The sequence below is a fragment of the Misgurnus anguillicaudatus genome, chromosome 15 (genome assembly GCF_027580225.2).
Source record: "Misgurnus anguillicaudatus chromosome 15, ASM2758022v2, whole genome shotgun sequence".
Classification (NCBI taxonomy): Eukaryota; Metazoa; Chordata; class Actinopteri; order Cypriniformes; family Cobitidae; genus Misgurnus; species Misgurnus anguillicaudatus.
This window is the reverse complement of record NC_073351.2, coordinates 6,367,466-6,394,095: the sequence shown is the minus strand read 5'-3', so window position 1 is coordinate 6,394,095 and position 26,630 is coordinate 6,367,466. Positions and strand designations below refer to the sequence as shown.

General features: G+C 37.6%; 1 long non-coding RNA gene across 1 annotated transcript; it reads right to left on the bottom strand.

Annotated features, from left to right (window-relative positions):
• Positions 1–12,661: 12,661 nt before the first annotated feature.
• LOC141349766 (uncharacterized) lies at positions 12,662–13,783 on the bottom strand. Its single transcript, XR_012357792.1, has 4 exons — positions 13,591–13,783; positions 13,397–13,471; positions 13,198–13,284; positions 12,662–13,077 (listed from the first exon to the last, which is right to left on the bottom strand). It is a non-coding gene; the product is annotated as an uncharacterized lncRNA (long non-coding RNA).
• Between the last annotated feature and the right edge of the window lie 12,847 nt (positions 13,784–26,630).

The window sequence follows — 26,630 nt, the reverse complement described above, 5'->3', positions numbered from 1 at the left end:
AGCCATCAATAATGGTTTGAATGGTGCTTGCTGGTAAGAGTAGCTTAGATTGCAATTTCAGGTAGAAAAGTGTAAGGTTCTGTAAAAATAGGTTTTCGTCGACAGCTAATGGCATTTGTGGTTCATTATGTTCCTCGGCAAACTCCAGTGTTTCCCATACATAGGCTCTACTTGGGCGGTGCGCCCAGGTAAATTGCGACCCGCCCAGGTAAAAAAAAATCACTTTACGAATTTCCGTATTTTCTGAACTCGACTGGATGACCCATGTTTTGGAGAGAGCAAGAGAGAGCGAGAGAGAGCGCGAGCGAGAGAGAGCGCGCGCGAGAGATAGAAAGGTGGGGGCCGGGTGACCGTGAAGATGATGCACGCGTCATAAACTCATCATCCAGCGCGGCAAACTGGATCAACGGCAGCACATACTGAGGTAACTGAGCAGCCAGGGAACTACACTGCGACCAAAATGGTCGCATATGCTTATGTGCATATGTGTTTATAGCATCCAAGTTGGTTTCATTTTGCGTCCAAGCACGTGTCTCTCCCGTTGAGTGTCCGTTCACGTGCTCTCTGTTTTTCAATGAATTGGGTGCGACGCGAAGCAACCTCAGTGTCACATTGTATCCTTTCATGTTTCTGAACTTGAGCAGAGTTTTACCATTAGAGGTCTTTCTTCACTGAGGACGCGGGACCCGTACGGTTCCGGGTTTATATTTTAAATGGTCAGTCGGGTCTGCACTGTCTATTAATATACTTTACATAGTATTGTATATAATTGAGTTTGATAAAAGGCTCATCAAATTGCTTCACATATCAGTGCAAAAACATAAAGTGTTTTCGTGGTGCTTTAACAAACAGTGTCAGCTTTGTTTATGGCAAAGAAAGTTTGGGGTGGTTAGATTAATGAACTATAATGTGAAATTAATATTAATGTTTAATAAATCAAAGTATTGTGTTGTGTCACACATTATTAGTTCTTTGTCACGTGTATAGTAGACCATTTTTTGTCGGTGGATATAATGATTGCCCTTTTCACGAGCTACCACCACAAGTAAATTTCAGATCTGTGGGAAACACTGTTGAATATGACTGACTGGGTCCTGGCAACGGCTCTGTAGCAATAGACTTGTCTAAAACAAGGTTATCTAAAACTGAATCCTCTGCACACCTATGTTTTCTGGAAATATGTGAAGCAAAAGTCATCACGTGTGTGAACATGCAATCACAACCTCTAAATGGACATCTAGTTCCATTCCTTCCCTTATGTGCATCTTCAAATGCTTAATAAGAGAGGCCAAAGTGTCACACTTAAATGCACAAGCCTCAAGCTGACATTTCAAGGGTTTGTCAGGTGGTAGAGCTGATGTGGCAGGCAGTATAGGCCCAGCAGCCTGCAGGTTGGACCTATGCTGCCTATACAGATGTGGCCCTTAAAAATGCGCGTCTCTGAGAGCAGAATGCCGCGAGGACTTCCGAAATTCTGCGAGATCCCGCAGAAGGGGGGTTCGGTGGGGGATGCAGGAAATACAAAAACCTGTAGATGGCAGTCGTGTTTCATGTAGGCCATACTGACGACAATTTGTGTGCTTAACTTCATGCTGAGCGTATACTCTATGATATTGAAGTAACATGACACGGATTTTCTGTGTTTAGGAGATACTCTTTGATGCCATACAAATGCAGGCTTTTTTGGCAAACCTTTCGTTGGCGAAGTTTCCTTTGCCAGTTACATAAACAGTGACATATTCTTCATAAAATTTCGACTCAAACGCGCATCATTTGTCTTATTTTTTTTCGTGTACTTACAGTAGAAGAGACGTGATGTATGATAACTCGCGAAGACCTTTGAAGAGACCGAGCGCATTTACGCAATATCATTAACTAATTTATCTAATTTTACATTTAGTTCATTTTTGCATCTGAACGTTTAATAGCTTTAACATGGTTGTGTTGCGCTTTTCTGCATTACTGAACAGTAGGAATATAAGTAGAAATATAAGAAAATATAAGTTAAGCGTGTTGTGTGTATTTCCTAATTATAAGCCTTTGGGAAATTGCACCAAATCTAAACGTGCATAAAAACATGAACATGTCATTTAAATAAGCGAAAAATCTTTTTTATGAGCTCAAAATTTTGAATATAATGTGCTATTGCAAAAAATTGAATAAGAAGTGTGCACATCCAAAAATATTATGAGACAGGTGCTCGATCACAAAAACACTAAATCACGAAAAAACAAAGAACGGCACACTGCTACTATAGCTCTCAATATTTATTATTTAAAAGACAACGTTTTGGTCGAAACGTTGTCTTTTAAATAATAAATATTGAGAGCTATAGTAGCAGTGTGCCGTTCTTTGTTTTTTCGTGATTGCAAAAAATTGCCCATCTCTAAAGGAGAATATTCATCTTTAAAGTTGAAGAAACCAAAAAGTATGTACTGATAAGCATTCGTCAAACATAAATAAATAAATATATATATTAGGGATGTGCCCGAAGCCGAATAGGTTATTCGCAAGGGCACGGATAATGGCTTTAAAACGAATAACGAATTCATCCGAATAGCAGAAAAAATATTCGGCCAGACATAATCAAGTGTTTACAGCTAAATTATAAAGCCCTTAAAGCACGCATAATATGTGTGTTAAGTGAATGAGTGTAATCTATAAAATTACATGAATGAATGACATTTTCTGCGCGTCCCTTATTTAGAAACTCGAGATGTTTTGGAATTAGTTTTAAAACGCTCCTAATATCAAGCTTCTTTTAATCTAACTGTAAAAAAATTACCATTTTAGTTTTTTTGTTTTATTTAATTACACAAGACCAGAAAACCTTGATAAAATGCTGCACTCTGATAATAAAATATTCGTTAATAACTCCGTGTCTCCGTGACTTCGGTCACAGATGATCTTTAAATTACTTCAAGTTAAAGCTAGCTTCATTGTCAATCTAGGTGAATATAAAATAAACAAGTAAATAGATAAAAATATGAAAATGTAACATTTTAAAAGCAAAATGTATACTGAAGATTATTATGACATGAATTGCAATTAACATAAAAAAGTTAGTAAATAACAGCTGAAACATTTGAATTACAACTTTCTAATTACCTTGTTTAAAATAATTTAGCTTGTTTTGAACTAAAACTGACTTTAAATAATAGAGAATACTGTTATTTAAAATTATAAACGAATATCTGATTATTTATTAATTTAGATGAAGATTAATGAGAGAGTTTTTTTAAAACAATTCGTTCTGTTCGCGCAAACGCTGTAGGCTATGGACATATTTAATAATGAGCTTAACAAGTTTTTTGTAATGCTTAATATGCTTTCTTAAATTCTTGCCAAAACAGATTTTTTTTACTATTCTGTCAGTGCAGGTACTTGGGTGTCTGTGCGTTGCGTTTCGGATCTGTCAGTCAGTACGAGTCTTGTTGATCTTAATAACTTTTTAACATAAATCAGTCCCGAACTTTATCTCTCTTAATAACTTTTTAAACATCAAGCAAGTTCCGGATTTTAATTTCAAATTCCTGCATGTTTTTAAACCGAAACCAAGATGTCAGACATGACATGCATCTTAGTATTAATCATTTCACTCTCAGAAAACGTATTAGATGTTTAATTAATAAGGTATTTGAAAACATCCCACTCATTTAGACAGAATGGGTCATATATGTAATGTGCTGAAAGACACAATAAACGCTTACAGCGCTCTCAAGTTCAACGCAGATAGGCACAAGCTGTATGAGGGTTTGAAAATTAGAAGTTTGTTTTCCATGCCTATTATTAATGAGAATCAAGTTATTTGTCTTTTTGATAAAAACATGTGTAATATTATTTTTAAAATTACACATTAAAAATTACACATAATATTTTTACAGTTATTTAAGTTATAATTATAATAAAAGCAAAAATTCATTTAAAATTGTAATACATATTTAATGCTAACTTTACTTACAAATTCAGAAAATATTTTTTACAGTGTATAAATAAAACGACATGAAGGAAGTTCATTCCAAAATGTAATGCGTCTAGTAGCAGCTACCACTGACACAGAAAGTCAAGAAATTAAAAACCACCCACCCCCAGGTCTGCCAATTCTTTGCCAACCCCCAATTCTAATCTCCTCTCAGCGAGCGAATCAAAAGAAAACCTTGCAGTTGCTTTGTTTAAACGCAAATCTAGGCCTACTACGCTGTAAGTTATTTTAAATGAATTTCTATAACTAAAATTAAGTGGATATCGGGTAACTTAATTTGACATAATCAGTTCACACGCCAAACCAAGCTATAAGAGCAGACAAGCAGATGATATCAGAGTACCGCGAGAAATAAGGCGGAGGAGGTTGGTTTCAATCGCTCTCGCGGTACTCTGATGTCATCCACTCATGTTTGAGTCTGTATCAGATGAAAATACAGATTTTGAGGAACAACTTATTGTTTGGAGATTGTCAATGGACGTTTCTTAGTGGTAAGTTTGTTTTTCAGTATGGACCAAAACGCCAAATGCATAAAATAAAAATGTAGTAATATTGTAATGTCTTGGCATGATATGTTTTCTAAAATGTTTAAAAATGAACAAATCAGTTGTGCGAAACTACACAGATATTTTTTTTAATGAAACATATTCAGTGGTTTCAGACAGTGCCTCATGGTGGTTCACTTTGCCCCACAGCCACCATTTTGGGAAAACTGCCTAGCTTAGTAATTCAGGCTAATCTTTAGCTAAATCATTCGCCTATCACCAATATTTATGGTATATTTAGACCTGAATAAATCTACTTTGACATAACCACCTGGTATGTATAAATTTTACTTTGATAGGATAGGATTTTTTTGTAAAAAAAAATCACTTTAATCATAACTCTTTAATTTGTCCTTCCCCTTAACATAGCCAAATATAAATTATGGTTGCTACCTGTATTTGTGGTCACACGGCTACAAATCTGTATGGTTGCCTAGATAAAGGCTTATTTTGCTCCACTCTCCTGTACTTTGTATTAAGAAACGGCTACAGAAGCCGGAGCGCGAGCTACAAACTACAGAGCGAGTGCGCGGGTGCACAATGGTGAAAGAGCAACACACGATGTAAATAACTAGACCAGTGCTCGCAGTACAGACACTTTATATTTTAGCGTACTGCGTACCTTCAATTCCTTTTGCGTGCCACCACTTCTCATGTTGCTGGTACTCTGCTGTAAAGAGTCAAAGGGCGTTTCTTTGTGGCGCTGCGCAGACAGTTCGGCACCGAAGACATCAAAGTACCGCGAGAGCAAGTCAAAATGTTACAAAATGGTCCGACTTTACCTTTGCTCTCGCGGTACTCTGATGTCAAACGCCGACCAGTCAGCGCCCCACCATTTAAAGTCGAACACACAAAGCGTCAAGGCCTGGGCCCGGTTTCCCAAAAGCACTTATGAATGAACGATTACTCCAGAGCATTCGTAGATCTACGATGATTTTCAAGTGCAACTTACGTTACGAAGCTTTTGGGAAACAGCCCGTAATTCTAAGATGATTCGTACGATCGTTTTTACGATCTACTTAGCCTTACGATGCTTTTGGGAAACCCGGCCATGGTCATGACTTGCACATTGTGTGTTGCTTTAGTGTAATATAAAGTGCTCATTTGGTTTGGTGTATTTTGAGTGTGGCAGTCATTCTATTAGCCCCAATCAATCACAAATCATCGCTTCTCCTATTTCTTAGTAGGTGAACTGAATCTAATCTGCTGTCATCTGCAGTTATATTTACAGAGACCAGTTAGATTTTAAGAACTTTTTTTGCCACTTTTAAAACTGTAAAACTAAATAAAAAATATCATATGATATGCCGAATGAGCATATAAACATATGTTTTCTTGTTCGCTCCACGGGTTTAAACGCCGTTTTTTTTCCTAAAGAATAATGTTAAAACTTTATTGGTGGTGGTTGAGAATAATTTATATGGCAAAATAATTTTAGCGCAATATAAATGTATCATATTGTTATTCTTAATATAAGAGAATACTCATATATTTTTACAACACTTTTAAATTTAAAACATACATATAAAGATGCTTAGTACAATAGCTTTGCTTCTGACAACAAGTTTCTGTAATAAATCAGTAAATCAATCATAAAATGTTTTGACAGTGCCTAATAAAATGCTTGTCAATTCAAACAAAGCTGAAAGGTGTATAAAACCGCTTGAATTAACAATATCTGAACTGTGCTCTTTTGCATACCTCTACTTTTCTCATGTCTTTCTTTATACCACATTTATCTCTTTAAAATATTGCTACTTTTAGAAATAATTTGTTGGCATTTTTTTGTATACTGCACACTTTATATTTTACCAAACCCTGTTGCTGAAGGAGACGGACCGGAGCTCCGGCAAGGTGTGTTGTGGACCCGAGGAGGCGGAGCTGTGCTCCGGCCCAATTTAACCTATCTTTCTGGTACTTCCACTAACTGAGGTATCCGTCCTCCTTTGCTGTCTGCCTGGTATGATTTTATTGGTCATCTAGGAATAATTTTCACTTTATTTTACCTAATGGGGCGCAGCGCAGACCCGTTGGTCTGTGACATCACACTACCGTGAGATCTATTCAAAAGCATGCTGTAGGCCTACTGTCTCGCGGTGCTAAGATGTCACATGCCGTCCGATCGGTCAGCGTGGCGCCGCAAGATCGTCAAACGAGAGCTGAGCATTGAGTCAAATAAGACAAGCGTCAGAAAATTACCGAGGTCCGGACGGCCATGCCCTTTGTTTTGCCTCAAAATGCAGACAAATAATGTTTTTAGTAAGGCATGTTTGTTAAAACTAATTTTATATTCTATTTAAACTAAGGCTTAGTCCTGGTTTACGCTTATAAAAAACCGTCCTACAGCTCCTGAGGGGGTGCTCTCTCACTATTCACATGTAAATAAAATGGTTAGAAACCGGTTTTTCTGGTTCTCATTGCAGGACTGTGCGGGGGGAGGGCATTCCGTTTTCATGTGGAGACACTTAACAAACACATTTGAAATACACCAAGTTCCAGATTACAAGCAACACCAAAACACATCACGTTTGGGAGCAGTGCATGTAGGCCCTACTTATTTGAGTATAATGGTAGAGTATTGTGTTGGACACTATTTCAAATTGTCCTTTTCTCCACACAAATAAAACACTGATGTGCATGTCCATAGATCTTAGAGTCATTGCTATCATTTTCACTTTGTGTTGGGTTAATTCCCTGACCGGACCTCGATCATTTTCTTACGCTCGTCTTATAATTCGACTCGGCGCTCAGCGCTCGTGTGGCTTCTTCCTGCACCGCGCAGACCGATCGGCATGTGACGTTTTAGCAGAGGTGGGACAAAGTCATTGTTATGCAAGTCACAAGTTTGCTCTAATCAGACCTCTTGGTGATGTCAAAGTACCGCGAGAGCGATTCAAAGCGGATTTCTCCACGTGATAACTGGAATCGCTCTCGCGGTACTTTGCTGTCACTCGGCTGTGGGTTTTTGTAGCGCTACACCAGTCTGCTCCCCAGTCACTTTCGCGCCGCTATAGTAATTTCATATGCCGATTGGATCGCGCAGTTCGGCAGAAAGTCAAACACACCAAATATATAGCCTAATATGTATATGCATTTCAACCCGCTAAAGTAGCAAGTGTAGCATGCTAATGGAGCGGCGCGGCCGTGTGATTTTTTTGTGAAATGGGTCAGTTGCTGCTGATTCTTGCCATAGCTCCGTTGCCCAAATGCGCACGCATACGGTGCCATGTCATCATTGTGTACAAACAGTTAAATGGTCTATTAAGTTTTAAGATAAAGTCAAGGTGAAACCGGGATGACCAATAAAATCAAACCAGTCAGACAGAGGTGCAACACAGGTCAGATGCGCAGTTAGTGGTAGTGCAAGAAAGATGTAGCCTAAGTAATCAAACGCTGACTATTATATACAGCAGTTTAATGACGAGAAATGTGAAACCGCAGTGACTGTCAAGGTGACAGGACAAGAAACATTACTGCAGTTGAGCACATATGGGTGTCCAGATTTAATGCGCTGCTCTTACTCCCTTCAGTAATTCACTTTCCGTTATTCAGCGTGTTTATTAACAAAATTCAACGCCACCCTTTAATTCTTGAAGATATGTTTTTTTACTGTATAATGATAAGATTCACTGTGTTGTGCTGCTATAAGCTTGAACTTGAAAACGATGCATCACGTGCGCGGTACAACGCTTCATCCACCCGTAGTGCGCGTGCACGGAGTTTAAATGTTCATATTTTGGCTTGAACATTTTATTGCATTTAGTCCTAAGGCCTACCTGTTAAAGTCATTAAAGTTAATTAAATAACAAAAGAAGAGAAAGTGTGCAGCAGTGTGCCCAGGATGGTAAAATAATTATTACAATGTATTCCTAATGACCAACAAAAGTTTTCTGCATACTAATATGGTTTGAAATCTATAGGTATTTGATTCTTTGGTTTTCTGATTTATTAAAATTCATATATGTAGAGAAGGGAAATAAGAAGTTTTTTTCCTGGGGTGCATGCCCTAGAAAATACTTATATGGACCTCGGTATTTATAAAATCATGCAACGCGGCGTGTTTGTCTTTATACATGTTATGAAATTTATTATTTTAAACACACATTTCACAAAGTATATATTGTAAGTGTAAATATTCATAAACTCAACACTTCCGAGGCGTTTTTCTAAAAAATAATGTTTAAACTTTATTGGTGGTGGTTGAGAATAATTCCTCTTTCCATATGTAACGCATTTTAGCGCAATGTAAATGTATCATATTGTTATTCTTAATATATATGAATACTAATATATTTTTTTACAACATTTATAACATATATATATTTATTTATTTATTTACATATATATATAGATGCTTAGTACAATAGCTTTGCTTCATAGAAGTTTCTGTAATAAATCATTAAATCAATCACAAAACGTGTTGACAGTGGCAAATAAAATTCTTGTTAATTTAAACAAGGCAGAAAGGTGTATAAAACCGCTTTAATTAACAATATCTGAACTGTGCTCTTTTGCACACTTCTAATTTTCTCATGTCATAATTTATAATTATTCATTAGATTTAATATAAATACGTTTTGAAAAGTGTTGAATGCGAACGTGTAAGATATCTGAAAGGCGACGCAGCGTGTTTGTCTCTACAGCCACATGTTATAAAATTATTACACACACATTTCACAAAGTACATAAGTGTAAATATTCATAAACTCAATATTTCTGAGGTGTTTTTCGTCCGCAAAAGGCACAGTTTCTCTGTTCGCTATTTTATTAGATGTAGCCTACGTCTTAATAATAACATAAAAATATCTGTTATGAGAAGAATTCCTCTTTCCATATGTAAAGCATTTTAGCGGAGTATAAATGTATCATATTGTCATTCTTAAAATATAAGAATACTACTATATTTTTTACAACGTTTTAAACTTTAAAACATGTCTTTTTTATACCACATTAATCTCTTTAAAATATTGATACTTTTTTGAAAAACTGACAATTATAAATATTATGAACAAACAATGAAACGGTGTCAAAATTCGACAACACAAATAATTAAGATATTCATTGTAAATAGCAACCCTATATCACGAGTCGCGTTTATTAGGCTCACACTAAATTATCTGTTGCACTTACTATAAATGCGCATTGCACGTACAGTCATCTTAATATTTGTATGCGCTGTTATGCTGGCAAGAAGGGGTTGACATATCACTTCAAAAACAGCAATTCAATGTAAAATATTCAGCAATGCCCTTATTAACTTCTGGAAACAACGGCAATGACAATGTTTTTATGCGCCACCTGGTGGATATTCTTTGAAGCGAAACACATTAAGGGAAAGGGAAAAGTAGCCCCCCCGAAAACACTTGCAGAATGCTGCGGGACTCTGCGAGACGAATTGGCGAATGCCGCGGGAGAAAACGCGCGTTTTTAAAGGCCACATCTGTACATATGAATTTGAAGGCCCGTGTGTTTTCTTTATCTTCGTGAGCAGTCAGGCACCCCACACAGGTAGTGATAATTGGGGGCATTGCTATGCAGTTTTGTGTGCTGAATGTAGTTACACACATTCTCAGACACATGATTACACCCAACAAATTTACACTTGAACATTGTGGTGCATGCTCGCAAGTTACCTACATAGTCTATTTTTCCTCACCCTTAGCCTGACACTGAACAGGATAGTTAGCCTGCCTGACGCTAAACAGGATATTAAGCCTTGCCCTCTGATGACCTGGAAGGAAAAAGGAGAAATTACACAATTACGATCATTGTAATGTAATTTTAGCCGCATGTCAAAAATGATAGTGATATATTTAAGCAATATCGCTCCAGTTGGAGTGTGATATAGCTCGGCCTCGTGCCTCTGGCCTAATCACAGCCGTGATGATATAGAGGTATATCACACAACTCCGAGAGCGATATTGCTTTTATACAACAGTTCGACGGCACACGTTTGAAAAACGAAAACTAGAAAACAACAACGGAGTTATTTTAAAAGCCTCTTTGTTTGGGAACTACTTTCTTCCGCCACGGATTTGAGGGCGGGCAGAATCACAGGTAACACTTTCGCTTGCTTTGAATCTCATATTAACTCAATGGACGGAGCAGACGTTTCTTTATATTACCGTTTCTTGGTCACAAAGTGTGGTTTTAAGATTAGTTCAGTCGAGAATATGTGTGTATTATATCTAAATCTGCAGTCGATTAGTAAAGATAGCGCCTGTTTAAACGTTTGCTTAGTAAGATTCGGTATGAGAACCAGAGCATGAGCGGACATCAGTTTTCTCTCGCCCAGCTGACCACCGCCCTATCTGGGCTACATCTCTGACAGGGATTCCCTGGCTCTGATGTTGGCCCGGTCAAATCAGCAGGATTTGGTGTCATGATGAAACTTTTACTTGTTTTCTTATTCTTATTGTGTTGTTATTGTTTTGGCGCGATGTAAAAGTTAATGAAACTATACTTATATAATGTTACTATTGCTTTCCCATTTAATCTTAACGCGATACGAGCACTCGCTTGTTATTAGACTTTGTTCTTGTCAGTAGCCTACTATATAAAACTGTTTTTGTATAAGTGTCAGAGAGATGTTTTTTTGCATGCTGCTTATAAATATATCAGTGGTGATATCTCATAACTTGTTTTAATAGTCACGTCACGATAAAATAAATGATCAATGTCCACATTTAACAGCTGTGGTGCTTACCTGCGGTTCCAATGTGTTTTCGCGTTCTGATGAGAGAGATCGCTCAAAAAAAAAAATAGTGTTTACATTCCTCTTTCCAAATGTTAATCGTCCACACCAGTGTTCTTCAACCCTGGTCCTGGAGGACAACCTTCCAGAATGTTTTAGATGTCTCCTTAATCAACACACCTGTTTTAACTTATCAGCTTGTTAGGGAGACATTCTGGAAAGAGGCTGATGAGTTGGTTCAGGTGTTTTAACCCTCTGGGGTCGGACCCTTTTTGGACACTGTCAGAGGTTCTGACATGTTCTCACATTTGGTCTTTTTTCAGTGGCTTTAAAACACATTAATGGCTAATATCACATAACACTGTATTCAGCACAAACTGTGCTATAATAATATGTAAGTTAAATGTAGGTACATGTTTGTATTTTTAAGTTAATGATGTTTATGCGTGGTTAGTAAAAAAATCAAAACAAAAAGTTGCTGAAATAAGGCCAAGGAACACATCCTAAACATTTGTGAACAAGCAAAAAAGTTATCTACTCTTGTAGAGTAGAGAATTTGCTACAAAAAGATGTAAAAACCATTTTACCCACTCATTCACATGATACAATACATGGATTTAACTTTTGTAAGACACTTTTTGCTGTGTAAAGGCACTATGCAAGGGAGGGTCAATGGTCATGAATATTGATGTGTTTCACACCTGAGGAGACCCAACCCCCTAATGGCTCAGTGAGGAATGTTGGGACAAAAGAATGAATGTGGGGAGACTTAAATAGAAAATCTTTTGCTTGTAGTTAAAAAAAAAAACAGGTTACAATAAAATCTTAAAAACTTAAGACTTTATTTTTATCTGAAATTAGTAATATAAGAGTCTTATAGGGTTGCAAAAAATGCTAAAAACATGAACAATACAATAGAGTTAAGAAGCTTTATTGTAATTATAAATAAAAGAAGCTTCATTGCAATTATAAACAATAAAGTAACAAAATGTATACATATAACAATATTTTATATGACCAGTACAATATGGCTCTAATTAAAAGAAAATTATTCTAAATGTCAGCTGTGAATGTACAGTTTGGTGTGCTTCTAAAAATACTTATATAAAAATACAATATAACAATATAAAAAATAAGATATAAATTTGTAAACCATCTGTAAATCTTTGAGAATGGAGTTAAATGTTGTCGTGCCATTGCTCAAAACAGTTCCTATTTAACTGAACACACAATGGAACATTACATGTTTTGCATTTCCAAGGTGTGTCCTGTCTTTTACCATGCACTGTCTTGCAGCGCACACAGTTCCGGCGACCAACAGTGGCAGTATTGCTTACATCTGAGGTCAGCTGAGCTACTGGAACTGGCACATGGGTACTCATTGTCTGTTTTGGTTCTGCTCTATGTGTTATGCCACAGAGCTCTACAACGAGCTGGCAGGAAAAGGCACAGAGAAAACATCGTCCTGTCTCCAGTAGTCCCTGATGGAGATCAACTTTACCATGGCCAAATAAAATAGTAGTCCAATGTAGCGGTACATCTCAGTGACGCTGACATCTTTCCATTTATACTTGGAACCCTTTGCTGTTGCCCTGGCAGCCTGAGCGTTGGTGTTATGGCATAGAGTTGAAACTGCATCCTCAGGAAAAAACATTTTGAAGAGACTCAGGGGTGTGTGTGCGTCTGCAGGACTCAGCTGTGGTCCAGGTTCCCGTGCAGGAAAGAAACGCAAAGTGTGTGGAACCACATCAATATCAGTCTCTGTTTTCCATGACAGAACGGACCTGCTGCTGCTTGCCTGGATGTTGATCTTGACTCTCTTTGCAACAGGGGCCTTATCACTGTCAGTGTTAGATCTGTAAATAAATAAATAAATGGTTTGGGTTAGAAAAATTTAAAATTTAAAACAAAATATAAAATAAAAATATTACTCTGTATTTTACTGTAATAGTGACACTTTAATAAACTGTACTTACACATTAGTATCAGTTGCTTTGAGAACTGAAGCAGACCTATGGCGTTTATGAGTACCGGGTAAAAGTGAAAGTGATGCAGCAACATTCCTAAAAAAAACAAAACAAATCATCATCATGTATTTTCCAAAGCACTAAAGCAGCACATTACTAATACTAATATAGTACACGCATAACAGAAACATTGGTAAATGTGGCTTACATTGGATGAATATCGGTCGCGTTGCTGTGTGATCTCGTGCGAGGAAATGAAAGTGAAAGTGTTGCAGCCATATTCCTAAAAAAAAAAAATCATCATAATTAGTATCACCGTGTATTTTCCAAAGTACTAAGCAACAAATCAGCAATACTAATATAGTGCAGGCATAACAGAAAAATGGGTACATGTTGACGTACTCTTTATTGTTCCCAGTTGCGCAGCTGCGTGCCCTCGTGCGAGTACCAGACGAAGTTGGTGTTGCAGACACATTCCTGAAAACATATCTTAATTAATATAATGTATTTTCAAAGTACAAAGCAACACATCAGTATTACTAATATTGAGAACTTTTTTTAATAATGTATTCTGCACAGTAACAAAAGCAATAACTAAGGCAGTAAAGAACTGAGATAAGATTGGGTATAGAGATGAGCTGTATATGTTTGTTAACGGGCCATTACCGGACATATTTATGGCTAAACATTAACACATTACATATCTCCGGGCATATTTACAGCACATCAATACTAGGCTACATCGATACATTTACACCCGAACAGATAGTCGCGTAAACAAGACTTGTTGAGGCATAAACACTAGTCAAAATATATTCTAAGTAGTGATATTGTTTTATGATATATTGTATATTTACATTACACCATACAATCATACTGTTTAACGCATGATATCTCCGGGCTCATTTACAGCACAATGTTACACCCGAGCAAATAATTGTGTAATTGATAAGTCGCAAGAACACTGTAGTTATATTAGTGATATTGCTTTATAACACATTCACATTACACTAATCAGCATACTGTTTAATGTAAGAACTATCATTTTAATGTAGCCTAAATACAAGTTGCCATTTACGAGACGTTTCTATAAAAACATTATGAATATCTGCGTGCAAATAGTCAGTATACAGTATATAAACAAGTTTACATCACACAACATTTCAACAAATGTATGTAAAACTTACTCTTCAGAAATTATATCCTCAGCTGGATCAAGTCGCTCTTCAAAAAACAAACGTTCATCGTCGGAGTCCTGCTCTTCGTCTGAAGAAACAGTGAACTCTTCCTCGCTGTCCAGGAGCATCTGTATAGCTTCCTCACCTGTAAAGCGTGTCATCTTCCCAGCGCGTTGATAAGTGAATGAAACTGTCAAAACTCGCTGGTTCTTAAAGCATTGTTTGGGGGCGTTGACCTTGTTTGCATAGCCCGCATCAGGTAATTTCCATATGAATGGCGCGCACAAGGTAGGTGGGATCAGATTAGCGCTAATGAGGTCGAGCCAGAAAAACTGTACCTCTCTTTACTTACATGTCGATTACACAAACAGACAATGATTTCTTCAGATTTTAATTACATCATGTAAAAGTATACATTTCAGGCTTTCTTTAGACATATGTATCATGTTCGTGTGACAAGTATTGGCGGAGTTATCAGTTCATGTTTGTAACGTGTTTGAGGAAGATGGTCAATGAGACAGAGATGTCTGAATGCACTCCCTGTTTATTTTCTTTATTTGCCAAAAGAACACGGTTTTGTTGTTATTATGAAGGCACTCACATTAAAGTAGAGACTTCACAGTTTCGAATGATGTATTACATGTATGTGTATGATTATGAATGACGGAGTATTTTAAGTGGATGTCACAGGAAACAGGAAAAAATGCGTCAAAACGCGGCCGCGCGTTTTTGGACCCCAGGGGGTTAAATAAGGAGACATCTAAAACTTTCTGGAAGGGGGTCCTCCAGGACCAGGGTTGAAGAACACTGGTCCACACGATGTGACAAGACATTACTCCTATTAAGTTTATTGTAACATCCAAGAGCGCTGATTCTTGACGGAATAGACGCTTTCGATTGGGATTCACACACTGATTCATGAGCTAGTGAACTAATGAGACACACAGAGAGTGTTTAAAAACAGCGCGTGCCATCTGTGTGTGTGCGTGCAGTTTTTTCCAGTCAGAGACGAGCCTGTGTCACTAATACTAAAACGACCAGCAGGTGGTGGAATGATACAAAATGGTGAAGCGGTTACTGTGCCGTTATCAGTAGAATATTGCACGCCTTTTAGCCAATCAGATTCGAGAACCTGAAAGAACTGTTGAATAAATATATATATCGTCGCTGTCCGATGAAAACCTTGTATGTCCATTTTGAGATTTTTCGACGGATTGCATGTCCAGGTTCATTTCCGTATACAGTATGCGTCACATACCTAAATGGCCAATGAAAAATTGTGAAATCATGTCATCTGATTTTCACATATATCCATTTGGTGTCAACGCCACGTATCTCCCGCCTGTGAAGCGTCTCGCCGGTCTCGTAAAGTTTCATCGAAGCTCAGCACTGGATATAGCCGAATAAACATAGCCTGTGAGACAATATCTTTCTTTCATCAAGATAAACGTTCCCCCTGACGCCAGACGTACATCTAGGAGTGACTAAATTACGGTAGGACTGTGCAAACAAAGTATCTGTATAGCATAGTGTTATTTACGCTGGGCGTTTAGTTCAAATGTTCTGAAAAATCAAGCGATGCTTAAGACTGGTTTTGTGGTCCAGAGTCACATATGTTGCGTTGTATGCTTATGGTGTGTTTTCTTGAACATATGTAATGAAATTCATTGCAATCATTGACTAAACGCGCTGCTGTTTTCTACGGTATGGTGTTTTGGCACTGTTCGGTTGAGCTGGTGTCGCAAGGACGGTTACATGTGTGCAGTCGACATTGTTGAGGGTTTTATCAGAGGTGGAAAGTAACGAATTACATTTACTCACGTTACTGTAATTAAGTAGTTTTTTTGTGTACTTTTACTTTTTTGAGTAGTTTTTAAAATCTGTACTTTTACTTTTACTTAAGTATGTTTTGTTTAAAGTATTGTACTTCGCTACATTTTAAATCATATACATTACTGAGTAAAAAAATTTAAAAAGCAAGGTGATAAAGACGCGCAACAGATGATTGATGTGCGGGGGAACACGCAAAAAGAACCGAGACAGACGCACGCTAATGCAGACCCGCCTCAGTTCAAATCTTGTGAAAGAAACCCCTGGTCATATTTAAGCGACCACTTTCCACTGACTGGAAGCAAGTGTTTCATTCCTATGAAAGGTAGGATTCATGCTCTCGAGTACGAAATTGCAGACCGGGTTTTACTGCTCATTTGCACGACGCGTTTTTAATACAATGCGCATTATCCTCCGCAGTCTAGCAGCTTCGCGTCAAGTCAAACACAACTTCAGAACGTCCTCGAGAATGCGCAGGTCATTAGACATGAGAGAGAATAAAGGTCTGACATCAGGTACCCAGGTCAGGGAAGCTAAGACAATAAACGTGTCAAAAGTATGACATGGCACTCATCTCATTCAACCCTATATCACGCAAATACGTGACTATTTCACTTATGTACCAACGTGAAAATGTCACGTTTTGCCGCGTTTGAACGTGAGCATGTCATGCTTTTCTGTTTGTGTCACTGTCACGTATTGGTTACTCAACTTTTTTGTCCTATTTCCAAACCATTGTCGCTTCGGTTAAGGGTTAGATTTTAAACTAGATATATAGTTTAATAAAATAATGTATGTTACCAGCAATACATCAATTACAACCTTACTATAGTGATTGTATTTACAAGCTGCTGACCAACTTCAAAAGTGCATAACTCACATGTAAAATCATTAAATAATTCCATGAATGTTTCTTAGTTTAAAAAAGCTTTTTATTTTATTAACTTTTTGTTATTGCACTTTAATTGTAAAGATGTTCCTACAATTAAAACAACTAGTTTGAGATTTATATTCCCTTGTTTTTGAACTATACTTGAATCCTCCACTTCTCCCACTGTAAAAAAAGTAACTTTTACTCTGAGTAAAGTTAAAATGATTTATTTTTTACTTTTACTTGAGTATATTTTTAGACCAGTAACTTTACTTTTACTTAAGTAAAATATTATTAAAGTAACTTTACTTTTACTTGAGTACAATATTTTAGTACTTTTTCCACCTCTGGGTTTTATGCTGAGTATTTTCTTGTTGTTGACTAGCCTACGGTATGCCCATTTCTGATGCGCCGTTATTCAAAATTTTCCCCGTCCTGCAATAATGTTTTTTATCTAATCTTTTGTCCCCACCACTTTTCAACACAAACTGACGCCCCTGCTGTCTAGCATTACCATGTCAGTGTATTGATTCATTGTCCCTTCATAGCTTGCAAGAGACATTTAATACACTTATAATTAATATTTAATAAAGTAAGCGTATTTAACTAAGACGTAGGCTATTTAATAAACTGAGCGTATTCATCTGTCAATATGAAACGCGACTTGGGCATTCTAATTAATGATCGGAAGAACGCGTATCGACCACAGTTACTGTAAAATATGCACATATGTCCATTTAAACTCAATTTTGATCAAATGTGGATTATATCATTACACTGGCAAGAATAACATGTAAAGATGCCGTACCAAGTATGTATGTATGTAAAACTATAGTTTTACAGTAACCATGTTTTTTTTAACTGTAGTAAAACCATGGTTAATTTTCGTAAGGGATTGCTGCTGTAAACAATGCCGTCGCGCTAGGTGGGCGTGGCTTCAGCAACCAGCTCCCGTCTTTTTGCCCATTTTCGATTATCCGTGAGTGACGCGCGGTGAGGCGATGCCAAGCTTGCGACGGCCCGCTCTGCACAAGAGTTTCAAATCCGCTCTTGAGGAGTCTATGGGTGACGTCACGGACACTATGTCCATGTTTTTATACAGTCTGGTTCAAAACAGTTCGGTTATGTCATGTGACTTCTTAGGGCATATTTTAATACAATATTTCACTGTAATAATACAGTTTAATTCTTTTAAATCCTTCATTGTTTCACAGTGTTGCTGTGATATTACAAAAATTATTGTGATATAACAGCATGATTTAAATTGCAAGATTTTACTGTAAAATAAGAGTTAAATGCTGTAAAATCCAAGGATACTGTAGTTTTTACAGATATTCATTGGGATATTACAGGGAAACTTAATTACAACAAGTTATTGTAAAATAATACTGTTAATTATTGTGAATTGCTGGTAATTTCTAACAGTGTGTTAAACAGTTGTTGCCTTGAACCCGTTAAAAGGGTAACTTTTTATTATGTGGTGTACTAAACAGAGATTTTAATTTTTGACTGAAAAATCTCAAATGCTGTTAAACAGTTGTTGCCTTGAACCCGTTAAAAGGGTAACTTTTTATTTATGTGGTGTACTAAACGGAGAACTTAATTTTTGACTGCAGATTGTCTCATATTTGTAAATTAAAGAGAGATGTTTAATGCAACTGTTTCATGCTAGTTTAAATGTATGAAATTTGCTGTGGAGCAATCTTTTTCTGAAATAAATTCCCAAAATTGTATTACACGTCATGTGTTTCTTTGAAATTGATGAAGCATCTTGATAAAGATTTTAGAAGTTGATTTAACTTGATATAGAAAATAAATCATTTGCTTTGCAAGAACTCAAAATAGGAAAGTTTACTAAATGACACATTTGATTTGCAAGAACTCCAAATATAACAGTGTAGTAATTGAAATGTTTGGGTTGCATGAACTCAAAATGTAAGTGTGTAGTAGTGTTGGGCGATATGCCCTATTTTCAGATCGTCCTATCGTCAGCCTGTGAGATCAGCGATACACAATATTATCAGGGGGCGGGCAGTAGTTTACTCTTTTTTTTATTTGTTAATTTTTTACTCATTATAACAAGTCACTTGATGGGTGGACAAAAAAAAAGAGCAACACCGTCATGACCGCAACCTTCTTAAAACTGATGCCATTAATGCGAGCGCGTCATTAAAACCCTATCATGATTACTTAATAACTGTAAAAACATGCATCTGCGCACGCACACACACATGCGCGCACATACAAACAGTTCAATGCTGTTTTTGCGTCGTCTATCTCCGTTTGTGCAAAAAGAGAGATCTTACAGAGCATGTAGGAGGATCGGGAGCGGAGTGGTAATATTTCCATCAGAGCGCAGAGCGCATTTCCGAAGTTTCCGCTCCGCGCGCTCAATACGCAGCACCGCTCGCTCATCCCAGTATGCCCTTTAGTAATTTGATAGTTCGAGAATCTTTAGCAATAAGTTATGGTGTTCAACTATTGTTTTAATGAAGTGGCCAGCCTTATATAGAAATTAAAGAAATGAAACTAAGATGACAGTATAAATGTCGCGTCGTCTGCATCTAGATGCAGTTTTAAAGATGAAAATTACTTTAATCTAACTGATCAACACAAATACAAAGCGCCATAATATAACTGATTGCTTACCAGCATTAAAACCACTTAAAATAAAAACCTGTATAGTTCTCCGCTCCGTGGATGAGGAAGCTTCAGCCAAAAACGCCGGTGCCTTTAGTATTAACTGACTGAACACTTGACTCTTCCATGGACATTTAGATATTAATTTTTTTCATCAACAGCATGCGATGAACATTATAAACATTGATGATAATCTGCCGACTCGACTGATTCAGCACGTCCTCTATTTTACAGAGTCCGCTTAATTAACGGCTTTTCGTTCGGTCCGCTTGAGCTAAACATTTTTGTTCTGTAATTTGCTCTCGCGTAGGCTATATTTCTACATATTTTCGACCAAGTAACACTCGGGATAAAATGTAAGTTGTTTTAGATAGCATTTAAGCTTCTGAAATGTTGACAAATCAGTCTGACTAAAATGATCTATCCAGATGAATTTAGCCAAAATATGGTTTATTCGTTTTCATACTATATTAGATACACGTTAATTTAGCTACTAATATACTATTGAAAATGCCATAAATAAATACTCATGGCCTTCTGTATTGCATTCGTTTTGTACATTTACAGGTTCATAAATACTGTCTAATTTTAATTTCTTTAAGACACAGCTGTGTTCTGTATTTACTGATGCACTGTAAATTTGCACTTTGCACTTGAAATTGTTCTTCAATTTATTTTAGTTTTTTCAAATAATATATTTATATAATAGTATAGTTCGTTGGGGAACGAATTATTATAATATTTTGTAATTACTTATTACATTTATTATTACTTAAAATTGTGAATTAGTAAAACGTGGATGTCATGGAAACAATTTGTTAATTTGAATTATATCCGGAGCACCGTATCAGTTAAACTAGGTCTAATAGCCAACACACAACTGTACATAACTGCGATTTATCAGCTAATACTTTAATTAAATGCAATTATCCAAGAACATCAGTACAGAAAACAATTAGGCTTACTAAATTTATTTTTATGTCGGAGCGGGATCTGAATGGGAATTGGTTTATTTGCTAGCGTGAGCGGAAAGTTAACGGAGCGCTTGCTTGGGCGGTGAGCGACTGAGTGGAGCGCTTGAACAGTAGAGCGGAATATTTAGGGGAGCTTCGCTCACATGTTATGGTCCGGGACACTCGCGCGTCTCCGTTCAGCTTCCAAACACGCATACAAATGATCAGACCGTCAGGGCAGCAATCATTTGTGTCATTTACAGGACATTCACAAATTAAAGATAGAAAAGTGGCGAAATGTCTGTCGGCTCATGACGACACGCACCATGTATTAACAAATATTTTTTTTATTTTAACTGATAATGTTAATCGGTCATACATTCTTACCTTCGGTTAACGGTTAAACGGTCAATGTGAGCATCCCTATGTTTGATAGTCATTCTGAGTCTGATCTCTAACATAAATTTCTTTACAAAAACGCAATTTTTTAAGCTTTTTGCTCAAAATGTTGTTTTTTGAAGAGAAATATCCATATTTCAGTGGTTAAATTAAGTAGAAAAAGTAAATATATAATGAAACGTTTTTTCCCCATTTTGTTTGTTTGTTTGTTTGTTTATTGCTTGTTTGAAAGCAGAGGGTGTGTTCTTTAATTTGATATAATTTGTATGTTTATATATTTATAGAAAATAATTTTTCCTGCAAGGAATTTTGTGAAAATTTTGTTAAAGGGATACTTCACCGATTTAGCATTCAGCTTTGTATCTGTAGAAACCCGGCAGTATTACTGAATGACCATGTTTCCCTCCATCATTTCCCCTTGAGAGGAGAGATATCTGCATTTTGGTTCTGCAAAAAAGTCCTCCGATGATGCAAAAATCGTCATATTACATCATCGGAGGACTTTTTTGCAGAACTAAAATGCAGATATCTCTCCTCTCAGGGGGAAATGAGGGAGGGAAACATGGTCATTCAGTAATACTGCCGGGTTTCTACAGATACAAAGCTGAATGCTAAATCGGTGAAGTATCCCTTTAAAATCACAAAAATGCAGGTGGGCAACTTTTCTCAAAAAGGCTGGCGGTGAATGAGTTAAGTACACATGCCTCTGAATCTCGCGAGAAATAGTCCAAAATCCCGGTAATTCTCGCCTACACTTTTACATATACTGAGGTTTCGGACATACTGTTCGTTCACCTACTGCTGTTTGCCTACTATATAGTATGGCAGTGTACGGTTTCGGATTCAGCCCAGGGGCCTCATTTATAAAACTTTGCGTAGGATTTGCGTCAGAAGTGGCGTACGGATGAAACATAGGATGCGCGTACGCACAGAAATATTCGGATTTATAAAACCGTGCCCACGCACATCCTACGCATTTTTCCCTTAATAAATCACAATCAATTCAAAATGTAGCGCAGCTTTTGCGGCTTCATGACACGCCCATAGTTGCCCATAAATAGTCCGTGAAACGTTTCAACGTTTATATATGAGGCCCCAGGTCTTGCAGTCTCTACTAATGAGCTGAAGATTTAAACCAGGGCTGCGTCCGAAACCGCATACTGTATAGTAGGTACTGAATTAGATGAAGTACCTACTTACTTGGCATTAAAACAGTAGGTACTGTATAGTATGAATCCTGGTAGTATGAATGAGATTCGGACGTACTACATCCGCCATGTTGCTACATCACGTGACATACGTCGTCATCACGTCATGTCATTTCAGCGCGAAAACAGCAGCGTGCCTCTTCTTCTTCGTTGGATAACTCCTCGTCCGGGGCATCATGGGATAGTGAAGCGTCCATCGTATGCACACTGCAGAATCTAACCGGAAGTAGTAGGTCATCCGGGTACTTTTCGCATACTGTTTTTCGAATACTATGTATTCGGACATACTACTCGCCTCGCCTACTGCTTTTCGCGTACTATATAGTACGTAGTAGGCGGTTTCGGACGCAGCACAGGTGTGTCTAATGAGGGAGGCATGCAAATTGTGCAGTACTAGTGCAGACCTGCCAACCTTTACGCATTTTGCGTAACAGATACGCATTTAGACATCAAACTACGCTGCTACGATTTGTCACTTCAAAATACGCGAAAAGCCTTTGGTGGCTTTAAACTGTCTGTGCATTTGCGCACTAGGCAACTCGTCTATCTGTGTAACCGCATTGGGCAGCAACCTGTTGGTAAAAGACGACGTCGACCAATCATAGCGCTAGTTTTAAACTCTTCAAAGCGGAGAGCGGGGAGCCGTCGAAGCGAATAACGAAAATAACGAAATTGTTTTTCATCCCGGTCCATCTTCATACTGTGACTTGTTTTACAAGGGAGGATGGGTCTAAACACCGTTTTTAAAGGTAAATGGGCAGGGTATGGGAATTGTGAATTGGATCCATTGTAATAAGCCTGCCAACCAGGGGCGTCTAGACGCCTTTTACTGTTGTACGTGCCCCAGTGTAAATCTGTTGTACCCAGTGTCCTATGTTGTGCCTCAAGTTTAAGTTTTTACTTTATTTGCCAGTATATTCATTTACATTGTTAATCGCGCCAAAAAAACTGAGCTATATGAACCGTAATTCACGCTTGTAAACACGTTGCAGTCCCACAAGACAAACTGGCGCGAGCACGCAGAAATCGATGCCCGCGAGCGGAGCCTCTGTGTTTACTTTTTGTAGCACTCTGCCGCCGCTCACTCAGAAGAGCATGTGATGTGAGGCACGCGAGAAAACATGACAAAACAAAAGTACGCTTCTGAATTTAAATCAATCTTATTCTTACTCGATTGTTACTGGCTCCTGTCGATGTACATCAGATTTTTTTTGTGCAGAGCAGGGAAATAGAAGCAGAAAGTATAGATGATGAGGGAGGTAAAACGAACTATATGCTCAGCCAGTCAAAACCAAGTATAGAGGTTTGCATTATTGCTGAGAAAATCAATGTTTGTGTACTGTTCTGTATTGTCAGATATGACATTACTGTTTAGTTCACTAGATCTACTTTAGGACACTTCATAAACAGTTGGCATCACTGCTGAAAAAAAAGCAGTATACCAGCAAGACCAGCATATGTTGTGTTTTGTTGCTGGTTTGCTGGTGACCATCATAGACCAGCTTAATTCTCATGATGATATGGTGCTGGTTTAGCTGGTGGTCCTCATCAGCATACCAGCACCACCAAGACCATGTTGTGTTTTGGTGCTGTATGCTGGTGTCCACCAGCTGAGCCAGCATGGGAGTCATGCTGGTTTATGCTGTTTTTTCAGCAGGTTTAAACACTATGCTGATAAAATACACAAAAGGATCATCCACATATGTTTTTTATTGTAGTAGCAGCTTAGTAATGTTATTGTAAATTTGTGTAAAAGACTCATTATCATCAGTACTGTAGAATGCACATTTGCTAACATGGCATTTATGCATTAAAACATTTTAATACTGTTCATGTTAGGTATGTTAAAGAAAAAGTAGTGGTAGGCATGCTGTGCCCCATTAGAGGTTCATGTCAACATGCCTGCTGGAATATAAAGCAAGGACATAGCATGCTATTTGTTGATTCTTTGTTATTTATAATGTCCCATGTATTTAAGACATATGCCATAAGCATATTGTTTAATAGGCATATTTTTGGAGGTTGCCTTTTCATTAAATGATTTCTTCATAGCCTACTTGTATGTTGAAAGACTAGATATGGTGGTGAGTGGGAACAATTTGCTTAGTAATAAGTTGTAGTAATAAGTCATAAGTAAGCATGTGAACTCAATCACTACTGATCAGCAAATGTGCCTGACCTCGCGCCGCGCCGCTGCGGTAAGTTGCTACTCAAAAAAAATTTCCAAGGTTGGCAGGTCTGCTAGTGGTCCTTCAGGACAGGTTTGAAAACCCCTGATGAACAGGATGTGGTGAAATGATACATGGTTTGCCTATTAGTTGTATTAGAGTTTTAGACATTAATTTTAGGATATTTAAATAAAGCAGTGGCAGCAAACTTATTGTTATTTACAAACTTATTGTTTTGTTAATACACGTAAGATTTGGGTGAGGCTTGAACTGTTTATAACCACTGAAGTATGAAACCAAAAAATTCAGATTACGTCATATATTATTTATATCACTAGTAAAGTGTTCACCTCACTTCTACACAAACTATAAACACAAATAAGACATCGAAAATTATTGTAACCTCTTACTTCTTTAAATAATTTCCTTGGTTTCAGTCTAGCGTTTCTCAGCGTGTGTTTTTTATCAGACAGTTCAAACTCCATTCAGCAGTGAGCGTCTGGTGTGGTTTTAACCCACAGCCAGATATATGTCATATGTGATGCGTCTTCAGAAGAAAAGACGTTTGAATAACACGTCTTAATGCTCATGTGGTTGTGAGTATTTCTGGAGGTGTATCTCCGGCTCAGAGAGAAACATGTTTGCAACCTGCTGAATAGAGAATGATGATAAAAGTCCACTAGGCAGTATATCATGACCTCGTTATTGCATGTTTCCCTTCTTTTCTTCTTTCTCTTTGCCCCCCTTTCTGATTTTTCTCCTGACAATTGCCCCATTTTAGCAGACTGCATTGACTACAAACAATAGTGTTGAATATATTAAGGGCCACTGCGTCCCCCTTGCCTACTTTTCTGTTCTGTCTTTCACACACACACACACACACACACGCACAAACCTGCACGCACACACACACACATACGTTGGCATATGTGGTTTACAATTCCATGGGCGCAATGCATTTTATACCGTACAAACTGTATATTCTATTCCCCTAACCTACCCCAGTCCCTAACCCCAATGTCACAAAAACCTGTTGGCACTCTTTAATCTTTGAAAAAATAAAAAAGAGTGTGTGTAATCACCATTGGTCTCTCTGTCCCATCTCAGGAAATATCAGACTTTGCTAAGTCCCTACACAGGAAGTTGTCACGATCCCAGTCTGTTATCCTGCCTGTTTTCCACATTCATCTCCCTACGGACTCCATTTCCCATGATCCTCCTCGCCTGTGTCTTGTTTCCAATCATCTTCACCTGCCAGCCATTACCCTCATTAGCTCTTTAATGTAGTTCTTCTGTTTTCCCCAGTCTTTTATCGGTTGTTAATTTTATGATATTTGTGTCTATGCAAGTGCATTTTATTTCGTATAATTAAAGTTATTCATTTTTTGTATTTCCTTGTCCCTGTGTGTTTCTGCTGCATGCACCCTGACAGACGTAAACAGCAAAAGGCAGGATTAATTGATGATAAAATGTCCAGAATTTACTGAATAATCTTAAATGATCTACCAGTCATTTAAAACACACATGCACATTGTTCACAGCATGCTAAAATATTATTAAGTATAATATAATGTATTACTTTTTTGATGCAAGTCATCTCTGAACTGACTTGACCTGAAATGAAGTTTAATAAAGGTTCACAACAAGTAAACAACACACAAACAACTATTTTAATGTTAAAGGACAAGTTCGGTATTTTACACTTAAAGCCCTGTTTTCAGATTGTTTATGATGAAATAGAATGGTTTTGACTGAAATTTGGACATATGCGGCTGCCCCGAGAATTTTCGGGTGTTTGTGTTTCACCTCCCACCTTTACAATGGGTTTAATGGTGCACTGGAACAATCCTTCCTAAAATGCATTTAACTTTCGTTTACAAAGACGTGAAACTCAACGAGTGGTCGGGGGTGTTCACTGGTGTGCTCACACAGAAATCGCTGCAAAAGACGCATTCCAACAGGTTTTATTGTAGTTTTTGCCAACTCCATTGACTTCTATTAAATGTGCTGTGAGGTACGGTATTACTCCGCGCCGGGAACTTTGTTTCTATTCTTGCAATGGCGGATTAGCGCCACCACCTGGGCTGGAGTGTCTATTATTCAAGCTCTCAGCAGAAGAATGTACGGGTGTGAGGCATTTGGAAAAAAAGGTCCACAAGTTAACAACAAATGCTAAAACAGCTGTTGGAAAGCAT